The sequence below is a fragment of the Protopterus annectens genome, chromosome 2.part2 (assembly GCF_019279795.1).
Source record: "Protopterus annectens isolate FY-2018-M chromosome 2.part2, PAN1.0, whole genome shotgun sequence".
Lineage (NCBI taxonomy): Eukaryota > Metazoa > Chordata > Ceratodontiformes > Protopteridae > Protopterus > Protopterus annectens.
The window spans coordinates 131,297,073-131,310,052 of record NC_056730.1 but is presented as its reverse complement, the minus strand read 5'-3'; the positions used below and the strand labels follow the sequence as shown (position 1 = coordinate 131,310,052).

The 12,980-nt window shown below is 42.3% G+C and overlaps 1 protein-coding gene across 2 annotated transcripts in view; it reads right to left on the bottom strand.

Annotated features, from left to right (window-relative positions):
• Window positions 1-12,980, bottom strand: part of RAB3C (RAB3C, member RAS oncogene family) — a 1,959,298-nt gene that overhangs the window by 571,157 nt on the left and 1,375,161 nt on the right. The window lies entirely within an intron of this gene.

Genomic DNA, 12,980 nt, shown 5'->3' with positions numbered 1-12,980 from the left:
GAGACGCACTTGACATTATGATCACTACAGGCTAGTTAACTCATGTGCATGGCAGATATAGATATATATATATATATATATATATATATATATATATATATATATATAAATATGGCACAATCTGCACTGTCATGAATGTGAACCATGCCATCAATGTCTTTAATCAGCTATGTATGTCATGAGTGCATCACTGAAGCAGATATCAGACATACATATGGTATTACACTTTGATGGGGGTTCCATGCCATCAGACAGTAATGTTTATGCAACAAAGCTAATGCCTAAGTATGCACAAATAGATGTGTGACAGCTGACATTGACAAAGGTGGTACACTTCAGTTACACATTATTGGAAGATGTGTATGGAAGGACATGAGGAAGGGTGCATTGCACTCAGGTATTGATGTGGTGAAGGCTATGAACTATGAAGGTATTATGGCCTGTCATGTTGATGTCCTGCACATACTTAGTAGTTGTGCTACATGCAAGGAAACACTCATCACCATGTTTACTTGCTTATGGACATTCCACATACCATATATCCCAGGACACAGAACACATAACAACTGCTCTGCTGAGAGGGTATGATGTCTACATGATCTTTGGTTTGTGCATTTGTTTGCATAATAAAACAAATCCTCACATTTTTTTTATCTCATGTGTTGTCAGGGCTATGGCAGCAATCTTTGATGTGTGTTGATACTGTCTGTATTATACCAATATCACAGTTGGAGTCAATGATTCTTCACAATATGTAGTCCTCCAGACAACTGTTGGGACACAGGATTTGTATGTAATTCTTGACATCTGTGATTTCAATCATGGACAGGAAAGGGCCTAGCAGTCAGTCCTGATATACACACTTGATCACTGGACACGAGATATAAGTCAATTCACACATTTATACATATTTAGATGTCATGTATGTGAGGCACTGTTCCACCCACTTGGTGATATAGGTGTTGATGGCCATATCTGTGGACTGAATACCTCAGTGTGGACTCCTGTTGACTGTCTGGGCCTTTTCTACTTCCACAGGATGATGGTCTTTGAGGACATCTGACAAATGTAAAAGAGAAAAAAAATCACACGTGTCTGTTGCACACAGCTGGGATATTACTAGTGTCCATTTAGAGACGGTCCATGATGACATGTTGGTCTACCTCACAGATCAGGAGAGTCAGGATGTGCCAGTCAGATGGATGCATGCATGTCAATGTACACCCTTGTACTTAAAAATAGTCCATCTGGAGGGTGTGTTTCTCTGTAGGGCAGGCATAGGTCACCTCTCAACAGTCTACATGATACTTGGTACACTAACAGGTTTTACAGTCTTTCCATGTATGTCATGTTTGGAGGCCCTGGATTTTCCCAGGCACAACCCTGTGTTTTCTCCATCTGCTGTGGGTGTCTGGTGAAGTAAAGACAGAAGGAAGCATTGTAGTCAATTAGTGGTCTGATAAGGATAGAGTACAGCAGAGGTATGACCATCCTGCTCTTGGATGTGATGTCAATATGTAAGATGTGCACTATGCAGAATGTGTGTGTCACCACTATGGACACATAGTGATGAAAGTGTAGATTGCTATCAACATGTGTTCCCAAGACCCACAACATTGTATTTGAGTTAACAGGAGTGCTATGTATATCGGATGTAGGACACTTGCTCAAAAAAGCAAGTGTCCGAATCCATATATACTGATCACAGTTTAACGAAAGCGCTTTAATCGAAAAAGTGCTTCTGTTAAACTGTGAAAAAAAAAAAAAGCACTAATTAAATGTTTTTGCAGGCACCTCCCAATGTGGGGGGCTGTGCCCCCCACACCCCCCTACTTAAATATTTTCACTCCAAGTTCGCACTACAGTGGAGTAAAGGAATATTCCCTTATTCGCACCTCAGTGCAACCAGCACACCACTCACACATACTCAAAATTGCTGCTTTGATGAACAGCAATTTCGGGTATGTGTGAGCGTGAATTTGACTTTCGATGAAAGTTAAATTCGCGCAAGTGTCCGGGTTCCGTATATCATAATTAGCAGGGGTAATTCATTGCCAAAGGGACAATGAGCCATTGTATTGTTTAAGGTTCAGTTCTTGAGTTTGGCAGAAATTATTTGCATGTGGTAGCTCCTCCCATAATGTGTTAACATCATGGTGACTCTATATGAGTGTGCCCAGTTACCACTTATCTGCACACTTGATAAACCACAGGCCATCTACCATTCCTTGCACTTTACAGAAGAAGTTCTTAAACAGTTGAGGGCCCAGCACAGATCCTTGTTGTACTCTAATGGTAACTGGCTACTGATGGAGGTGCAGTCCCTGACTTTGAGAGTGTGTATTATGTCAGAAACCCAGTTGCATATGCCTGTACCACTATGGCTTAATTGCCACATGGGAGAGCTTCACTATGACATATGAATGGGGGATAGTGTCAAAGACCTTGGATAAGTCAACATAGGTGGTATATCCTGTTATCCCTCATCCAAGTCTGTGAGAAAATTATCCAAGAAGTCCACAAGGTTCAGTAAGCAAGATATAGCATTGACAAAACTAAAATGAGTAGCATCAACTGTGTTTAAGACCTATGTCCCTGTGGATGAGGTCCATGCTGATACCTCCCCTAGCCTTGCAGATAACTGTTTTTAGGCATATGGGTCAATAGCTGTAGCCCTGCATGTTACCAGACTGATGTGCATTGCATAGCATACAACATTTGATATCTCATTTTGTACTGTGGTTGATATATGTGTGGAAAAGTACTTAGACACCAGGGTTGAAGTGCTTGGAGGGATGGCAACAGATGGCTGTATTGTAAATATGTGAGATATTGTTACATTGGGCCCTCAGTTTGTAATGTCTACACATACAATTTCATGTCATACCCAGGAAATGGACAGCAAACAGCAGTAATACAGCATAATAAAAAATAGTTTCATGGTGAAGCGATCAGCGGGTTTGTGAGACAGTTAGTAAAGTGCATATGCATGCAAGATACAACATGTTTGTGCGTAGCTAAGCAGTAAGTTCTGACAGTATTGAGTCTATAAAATATACCTGCTGCTTAACTGTGGCAGCATGTGTTAATGCACTGCTACATTCTTTTTTTGGCCCATAAGGTACTCGGATTGAATCCAGATTTACGTAGTACTTTAAAATAATTTTCATTATAAAGTGATAATGTAATGATATGAATTATTTATACAAGATCTGTTGCTGAATTTTGCCACCTCTCACCATCATTGTGCATTGGTGCAAGAGGCACACCTCTTCACAAATGTGGAGCCCAAAAAGTGAAGGGATCCATTGCTTTTACTGCTACCCATGTGTGTTGTGTTTGATTCTATTTTTTGACCAGACTAAAGCTGTTAAAATGGGGTAGATAGCAAGGTGGTGAAATGGGGAGCAAGCAGTGAGAAGAACAACATCTGACAATTACTACTGAGTCTCTGGAATACATCTGCTACTTAACTGACTCTGTAACAGCACATGTTACTATAGTTAATGCAGTAATACATTTGTTTTTGGGGTCAGATGGTACTGGGTTTGAATACAGCTGTATGTAATACTTTTAACCACTTTTGTATTACCATTGCTGGAAGGAGGTGTGCGATGTGGACCACTGCACAATAATGCATGAAAGAAAAAAAATGGGGAAGATCAGGCAGTGGTGAAATGGGGAGCAAGCAGGGGGAAGAACAAAGGGAAAGCAGGGCAGGAATTTGCAGGAGGGAGGTAGAAAAGAACCATGGCTTTCCTTTTTTTAACAGTGTAAAGTGAACATATCTACAAAATATTAACTGAATTTGGACTGTCACCTCCAGAGGGAGAGGTGACCACAACACATTCATGTTGTATAGCCAATTGGGCTGAATCAAGTGTGTCAAGAAGATGTGTGTGAAATGGAGAGGTGTATATGGGAATTTTTTTTTTTTTTTTTTTTTTTTTTTGTGGACAAGTGCCTATTTTTTTTTTTTTTTTTTTTTTGAGAGAGAGAGGAAGGAACATTGGGGAAGGGATGTAGAAATGTCTGGGTGAGGTAACCTGGGTAGGTGAGGAAGCAACTGCAGACAGACAAGACAAAAAAGACAAGAGATGGGAATGGTGATGGACAAAAAAGGTTGGGGCACACATGACCGGAGTGAGGGCAGGGACATCACAAACCCATGGTCATCAAGCTGGGTGACAATGAGAAACAAGTTCTCACCCACTGGACTATCATCACTGTCACCTCATTCTGCCATTGGATGGAGTGCCTGACATCTGCATCTCCACCTCTGTTTATTATGTATCTTGAGGGAGAGCAGCCTCTCCAGCCTGTATAGGCATGTCCCAACAGTGCAGCACGTAACCTTATGCACCATCCCTGGCAATTCAGGGCAGGTAATAAAATCACCACCTCCACCACTGCTGCCGTAGAGTACCACTAGACCAGTTTCCGGGGCAGGACTATCTAAGGGGGCAGGTAGTGAAGGGCAGCAGAGGCACTGCTGCCAGGCTGGGTCCAAGACATGCTAGGCAATAATCTGGAGCCAGTGGAGGTGGGGGTAGGCAGATCCTGTGGGGCAGGCTGACCCCACTGTGCTGTGGAGCATTTAATAATGTGGCACACATGGATATCATGGCATGGTCATGACCTCTGCTTGACTTACAAATCCATGTCCGACCCAGCACTACTTGAAATGCTACACCTAAAGAAATCCCAATCTCCCCATGCCACATGCTCCAGAGATCACAACCTCATTACCACAATTAACAGAACTTGCTGGAGGGACAGGTTTATTTCCCAAAGTCTGCCCATACTCTGGAGTAAGCTTCCCATTCATGTCAAGCAGAACACCTTGCTGGCCCTCTTAAAGAGAAATATTGATGAGTGGATGGGTAATAGAAAGTTCACCCCATGGATCAATCCAGTTTCCCTACTGGATAGGGGGCATTGTGAACTAATATCAGGTGGCACAGTGCCTGGGCAATGTTTTTGGGCTAGGCTTGCAAAGGCTTCAGGGCCATTAGCCTAGTACACACCCATGAACCTATGAACACTAAAATAAAGTAAAAATAAAATAAAAAAGAGAAAATAAGGGTTGGAGTGAGAGAAAAAAAGAGAGATAAGATTAGTATCTTCATATGTGACATACAATGCATTGATACAATTAACTGACTCTGTTATATTAACTCTTACTTTTAAGACTACCATCTCCTAACAGATAACTTTGATTGTTAAGACTACCAGTTACTAACAGATGCACACTGTACTACAGATGCAGACTGCAGCAAGTACTCCTTGAAATGTGCATATATATTGCACATATGCATGTTCCAGTATACAGATTACAGTTTACAGCATGCCACGTGTGCCATTGGTATAGAGCTTTTACTTTAAACCTTTAAATTACACATAATTCAAGAATTAACAGTACTGCATAGTTGGGAATTGTGGTCTTTGTACCCACAATGTCTGACTAATGGACTCTTGGTTTGTGCTACAGACTAATGCATGCATACTTACTATTGTGGTTGTGATATGCATGCTCAATTTAATACAACACTAAAAAATAGCAAAAAAGCTATCTTTTACTTTTAATGCTAGAATAACATTACTATCGTGCTGTATACATACACATACTTCCCTCATCCTTGCCAATCTAGACCCATGGGTTTATACACTGACCTCATGGTCCCTAGCACCTGTGGAAAAACACAGAACCAATACCAGTCTTGCCTATATTCAGCTTTTAAGTCTTACAAGTACTTTCTGTAGTCGCTACTTACACAGGTGTGAGATGTCCACAATCCTAAATTCCTCAATCCAATGTTCAAAGGTATATCTCTTCCTCCTCAGGAAGTCATTGTAGTGATGCCTACATTATTCACCAGGGCAGGGGATACTGGTGTTACTGGTTACAGCCCAGGCTAAATTATCCCATGCTTCTGTCTTTTACTGGGAACCAGAATTGTCCCCCTGCAAAAGCCTGGCACTGTGGTTTCTAACTATTAGTCTAATAAAAATCCTGGACTCCTGGACACCCCATATCTACGCCCCAAACCTGACACCTTCTCCACAAATGCCTGCAATGTCTGCCACAGATCTAGAGCAATGGAGAATGATTCTTTCTCACCATTTCCAGTCATTGTATTTACTGGGAGTACACACACTGTTTGAAAATGTTGCTCTCCACTTACCATCATGCAAATGTGGTGCTCAGCAGTGCACACCTCCAAGTACTGTGTCTGAGCAATGGTTAATGCACAACAGTAAGTAGCAAGCAAAGCAAATTCAAGGTTATTGGATGTGCAGGCACTTAAGTATGTGTGTTAGACAAATGGGGAGGCCATCACAGTGCAGATAGCAGAAATATACTTACAGGAGTACAATACACAATATACCCACAGTCATAGATTTGAGAATAAATGTGATAATACATAGATAAATGAATACATTGACACAACACTAGTGCCTCAGCCCTCATACATATAATTAATATCAGCTACACCATGTCAATTGTTATAAGTGAGAGGAAGTGGAAGAGCAGTAAAAGTGTATGGAATATGCTATATTCGATTCCAGTACCATGTGTATGGCAGTCCTATTCTTACATCTGTTGCCACAAGAAGGTTGAGAAAACACTTGTCTATGCTGTAGTTCACTGCTATAAAATGCAATGTCACAACAGTAAAACAAAGGTTGTACACCCTGTACTGTACTATAGCCTTACACTTACACTTGCTGCCACAGGACTAGTTACATGACATTCCCAGTTTTACTAATCATTCTTAAGGTCTCGCTGTTAACCATGCCACAACTTCACTTAGCGATGCCCAGCAGTATTAAATGAATGCATCAGGTTTCCATTTTTGGCTGTCTTGGTCCTGTCTGGCCAGTTGCCCAGTCTGCTTAGTGCCGTACTTTGTGCAAATGAGATAAACACAGCCAAACCTGACATTCATTTTTCTCCAGTTTGCCGTGTTTGCACTAAGTGGCACATTGAGCAAAGAATGCCCCCAAAAAGAAAAGAAAAGAAAAAAGGTAGAAATAGCTGAAATGAAGAAAATCAATGTATGACATACGCACAATAAAATGTTAGTACACATCAGATATTTCTACATAGGTATGGACTAGAGCTCTCACTCCAATGCACCTTCAGAACACAGGATGGGTGCCTTATCCCTCATTGCCACACAAACAGCTTTGCAGCAAAGAACTGAAATCAATATGCACACAACCAACTGCAACAGCATCTACACTGTTACCAAATCATACAAGTGTTATTTGAACATGTTTTAATTAGTTTTGGATGTAGTGCACCTAGTGATCACACAACCTGTTATTATTATTGTTTGCAAATATACGTCTCTGCCTTACATTTCTGTGTTTGTTGGCCATTCTTCATCTATCTGAGCAGTAATCTGAAGCATGCAGTTTGTAAGCCAGTCTATATCATTGGCCTTAAAATGTGTGAAGATATTACATGGAAAAAATATAGGTTCATAGGTAGGTACTAGGATATCTGCCCAAGGGCATTTATAAGCCTAGCCAGAGTGTGTCAGCTTTTGCCGCCCCATTGATTAATTAACTGAGCCTCTGTCAAGAAGAGCCAATGAAGTGATCCCAGGGGTGTATTTTCTGTTACCCATCCACTTATCAAGGTTTCTCTTGAAGAGTGTTAGTGAGGGGCTCTGCCTAATGTAGTTAGGAATTTTGTTCCAAAGCATGGGGAGTCTCTGTGACAGGAATCTATCCCTCCAGCATGTTCTATTTATTGTTGTGGTGAGGTTTAGCTCACTAGAGCGAGTGGCTCGCAGTGACTTGGATTTCTTTAGGTGGAGCATGTCCATCAATTCTGAGCTGGACATGGCTTTGTAAATCAGGCAGAGATCACTTCTGAGTAAGCGATATGCCACTGAGTACAGCTGGAGTTTTTCCAGTCAGGCTGCATAGGACATATGTTTGAGGCCAGTAATCCTCTTGGTGAGGTACTTTTGTGGTCTTTCCAGTTGTTGGAAGTGTCTTGTGAGGTACATCCCAAATGGGGCATTGTACTCTATGATGGGTCTGATGAGTGACGAGTAGAGGGGTACTATAACCTCTTTATTTCTAGATGTGAACCCTTTAGTAATTAGATGGGCTACATAGAAGGATTTCCTAACTACTTTGGCAATATGATTGTCAAAGGAGAGATTACTATCTTCCTGGGAATCTAGATCTCTTACTACCTCTTCTGTATTAAGGGGGTTGCCACCTATGTGGTAATTCATAGGTGTTTTGTTTTTCCCAAACGGGATGACTATGCATTTTTTGGCATTTAGCTTGAGACCATGACTTTGACACCAGGTATCCGTCTCAGTAAGGCCCTTTTGGAGAATGTCCGTGTCAGCTGGAGAGTCAGTTATGGCTCCCAGTTTGCAGTCATCAACGAACTTGGTTAGCCACAGTCCTTCTGTGTTTGCCTGTATGTCTGAGAAGTATATGCTGAACAGTAGGGGTCCCAGGACCGAGCCTTGTGGGACACCACTTGTGACTGGTTTAGAGTCTGACCTGGAGCCCGCTATGTTTACCATGTGAGTTCTGTCTGTAAGCCACTTGGCAACCCATCTCGTGACATAGGGGTTTATGTTCAGGCTGGTGAGTTTTTTTATAATTCCTGAGTGGGGAATGGTGTCAAAAGCCTTGGCAAGGTCAAGGTAGGCTTTGTGAACTACCTTCCCCTCATCTATGGCCTTGGTGACTGTCTCAAAGAAGTCAACCAGGTTTAGTAGGCATGATCTGCCCTTAACAAAGCCAAACTGGGTCAGGTCAAGTGTTTGGAGGTTCCCAATGTCTTTGTTAATGAGTTCCATGATGATGCGCTCCATAGCCTTGCAGGCCAGGCTAGTCAGGCTTATGAGGCGATAGTTACCAGGGTCAGTTGTGGCCCCTCCTTTGTGGAGCAGAATAACCGTTGCTGTGCGCCATTCTATGGGCACGTAGCCTGTGGAGAGGGTGAGGTTGAACAGTGTGTTTATGTGGGGGGTTAGTTCATTCTGTAATTCATGCAAGACTCAGCCTGGGACACCATCTGGTCCCATTGATGCTGTGCTTTTGGCTTTTGAAATGGCTGTTTACACCTGTGCGTCTGTGATTTCCGGGACACTACACTTTCTGGTATTGTTGTGGGCACTTTTGGGGGTGAAGTTTGCACTGAATCTATCTGCCAGGATCTTGGAAATATCAGTGGGTTCAGTATATTTTGTGCTATTTTGCACTAGCTCAGAGCATATCTGTGAGTTGCCACTTAGATTCTTGACATAGCTAAAGAAGGCTTTGTGGTTATCTTTCGAATCCTTGGCTATTTTTCTTTCAAAGTTAGCCTTGGAGGATTTTATGAGGGACCTTAGTTTCTTACTGATACTGATCAGGGATGTCTTTCCTTCTTGGGATTTGCTTTTTTTCTGAACTAGTTGCCTCCTTCTATTGTATAGCCTGTTTATGGCAGGGGTCCACCAGACTGGTTTCCTTCTCTTAGGGAAGTGAGTCTTGGTTTTGCTAGGGATGGCACAATCCATGCATCGTTGTAGGTGCTCATGGAGTGCATTTATAAAGGTTCCTGCATCTTGGACACTGTTATCCTTTAGCGTGGGGGCTGTGAAACTTACCACCTCTGTCTTAAGTAAGGTGAAGTTTATTATAGAAAAGTTTTTCACTGCTGTTTCCTTGGTTGGAGGTGGTGGTGTGGTGTGGACCAGAGTGATTAGCTTGTGGTCTGATCTAGCCAGTGACGGGTTGACCTCAGGTGTGGAACACCTGTCGCCCATGTTGGTGATGATCAGGTCCAATATGTTTTCACCTCTGGTAGGGGAGTTTACCAGCTGATCCAGGGCATTTGAGTTGATAAATTCCAGGAAGTGCTGGACCTGGGAGTTTGTACTTGAGTAATTTTCCCAGTTAATGGTAGGGTAATTGAAATTGCCCAACATCAGGGTGTTCAGTAGGGCTTTCAGGTTTTCCAGTGTCTCCAGAAAGGCGAAGTGGTGGTCTTGGGTCATGGAGGGTGATCTGTAGCAGGCCAAAATTTACATTGGTGATTTGCCTGATGTTAGTTGCACATGGATGATCTCAGAGGTATCATGCTGCGCCACTAACCTGGAGGTGTAGGTATATTTGATGAATATGGATATAGCCCCTCCTTTTGTGTTGCAGTCCATGTTCTGTGGCCGAAATGTGTGGTATGAGTTGTAGCCTGGTAGTGCTGGGGTGCTCTGTGGAGCCTTGAACCAGGTTTTAGTTACTGTACAGATGTCAATGTTCTCCATACTGAGGAGTGCTTCTAGCACATGCATTTTGAGATTGAAACTCCTGGTATTGAGTAGCATAACCCTCATTTTCTTATTTGTGCTGTTTACGGAGGTGGGCTTTACTTTTGAGCCTTGCCTAAAAAAGGCACTATGGGGGCAGCAAGAGCCTTGGCCAGTATTCAAAAGCCTAGGGGTGACAGGTGAAAGCCGTCTTTTGCAAAGCAACAAGGCTTGTCAAGCATATTGTCCCAGGCTGACAGACACTGGATCCCCTTTGAATGACACCAGAAGTTTAGCCAATTGTTGAAATTGAAATTTTTTTTCTTTATACTGCGGTATCATTCTTGGTAAGGGCAGGATGCTACTCAGGGTCAGGGTCATACCTGCCTGGGCTACATGATCAGTGAGCTCTTCCATGTCTCTTTTCATGTAGTCCAGGGAGGTACATCTCAGGTCATTCACACCAACATGAACAATGACAGAGTTATATTTGTGCTTGTTCTGGAATGACCTGAGTACTTGTATTATGTGGCGGATTCTGGCTCCTGACAGGCGGTAACCAGTAACCTTCTCCTTGTCCAGCCTAGTGAGTGGGACATCAGTGTGCCTGACTACAGAGTTGCCTATTACTAGTGCGTTAGGTATGGTATTTCACCTTAAGGGCTGTGATTGTGCTGCACACTGATTTTTATGTTTAATGTGTTGTCTGGTTTGTGACTGGAGGTGCAGGTTTTTTGGAAGTCTGCTTTGGAGGTCTCTGATGCTTTTGCATGTTTTTATTTACAGCCTCCAAGTATGATTTCATGTATTTATGTGTATTTTATGCCAGTGCTGGTTTAGTATGTCTATGTGAGGCTGGAGGTGTGGTGCAAGTGTTAACCTTCTCCTCATGACTGCCTGTTCCAGTCTTGGGTGGAGAGAGCTTAGTCTCCAATTTAGCTATATAATTGCATCTCTTGCATATGTTAATGTTTTGTGGTAGGAGGAGAGGGTTGTCTGTGTACATGAGGCAGTTGTAACATTGCCTCAGGATACCCAGGTTCACCAGCTGGACTGGAGAGTATACCTGAAATTGCCCTTTGCTCATGCCTGAATAGTAGAGTGAACTGCTTAGTTGCTTGGTCGGTGAGGGGCGAATAATGAGCCTTACCATACTGGGCAATCAAGCGTCGGGGTATATTAGTGCTTGCTGTTAGGTCTGAGCAAGTGCTGGAATGTAGGATGCTTTTTAAGTGCTTAGGTTGAGAGTTAGACTACTTTCAATGGAAAAACTGAAGAGGAGACTTGATGGAGCCAGGATAAATTTAGCCCTAGCTAACCGGTGCTGCCTGGAAGTGCAAAACTGTGCAAATGCTGTTTTTACAGCAGGGAAATGAAAGAGATAGAAATTAGCCCAAAATGGCCTATAAACTACTAACTTCTGGGCTGGGACCACTCCTCCAGGGACAGATGGCTGCTCAAAGCTCCATCTCTCACAGGTGAACAGAGAAACCTCCCTCTATCCAAGTAAGGTATGGGCAACTCAGAAAATTTTAACACAGCCCTGAATTCAGCACTAGCCTGAAAACTGGATTATACTAGCTTAGAAAGGTGGGAATCAAGGAATTTGTTTTTGAAAAGATAAGGCAAAAACAGTAAAAAATACACTTAAAACAGCTTTAAATGACTACAAACAGTAAAAATACACTTAAAACAGCTTTAGATGACTACAAGCAATCAGAAAAGGCTTTTAAACAAATTACCCAATTAACCAGTAAAAATAATCTCAAAACTGAGCCCTTTTCCTGTAGTCTTCAATCAGACAAGTTCTAACTGCACACTGCTGCCACTGGGGTGCAGGGGAACCTTCTCCAAAAACGAAGGCCTGGATTAGTGCTCAAGTTATACAAACAAAGCTAGATTCAGCAGGCCTGGATTTAGTCTATTCCACAGCAAACAAGGTGCACCAATTTCAGTAAGAAACAGTTCAAATATGCAGGCACTATATGCCTTTAACCAGAAATTCCCAGCTCAGAAGGGCAGAGTCCAGCCTCTCTTCCCACAAGAGTGCAGACCACGAACCTTCTTAATGTAAAATAACTGACCTGAACCCCAAGTGTTTAAACCAGAACTAATACACTTTTAGAATAACAGACACTGAGCCTTCAATCAGCAGTTCCCAACTTAGAAGGATGTAAGCTACCTGTTCTACCACAACAGTGCAGACCACAAACCTTCTTATTGTAAAACAACTGGACTGAAGCCCAAGTGCTTAAACTAAAAGACTTAGAATGATAGCTACACTTTAATCAGGTTACTTCCAAGCAGTAATAAATACAATTGAATACTTTTAAAAAGGCCTAGATTAGTGCTCAAGTTATACAAACAAAGCTAGATTCAGCAGGCCTGGATCTAGTCTATGCTACAGCAAACAAGGCGCACCAATTTCAGTAAGAAACAGTTCAAATATGCAGGCACTATAAGCCTTTAACCAGAAATTCCCAGCTCAGAAGGGCGGAGTCCAGCCTCTCCTCCCACAAGTGTGCAGACCATGAACCTTCTTAATGTAAAATAACTGGCCTGAAATTCAAGTGCTTAAACCAGAACTAATACACTTTTATAATAACAGACACTGAGCCTTCAATCAGCAGTTCCCAACTTAGGAGGATGTAAGCTACCTGTCCTGCCACAACAGTGCAGACCACAAACCTTCTTAATGTAAAACAA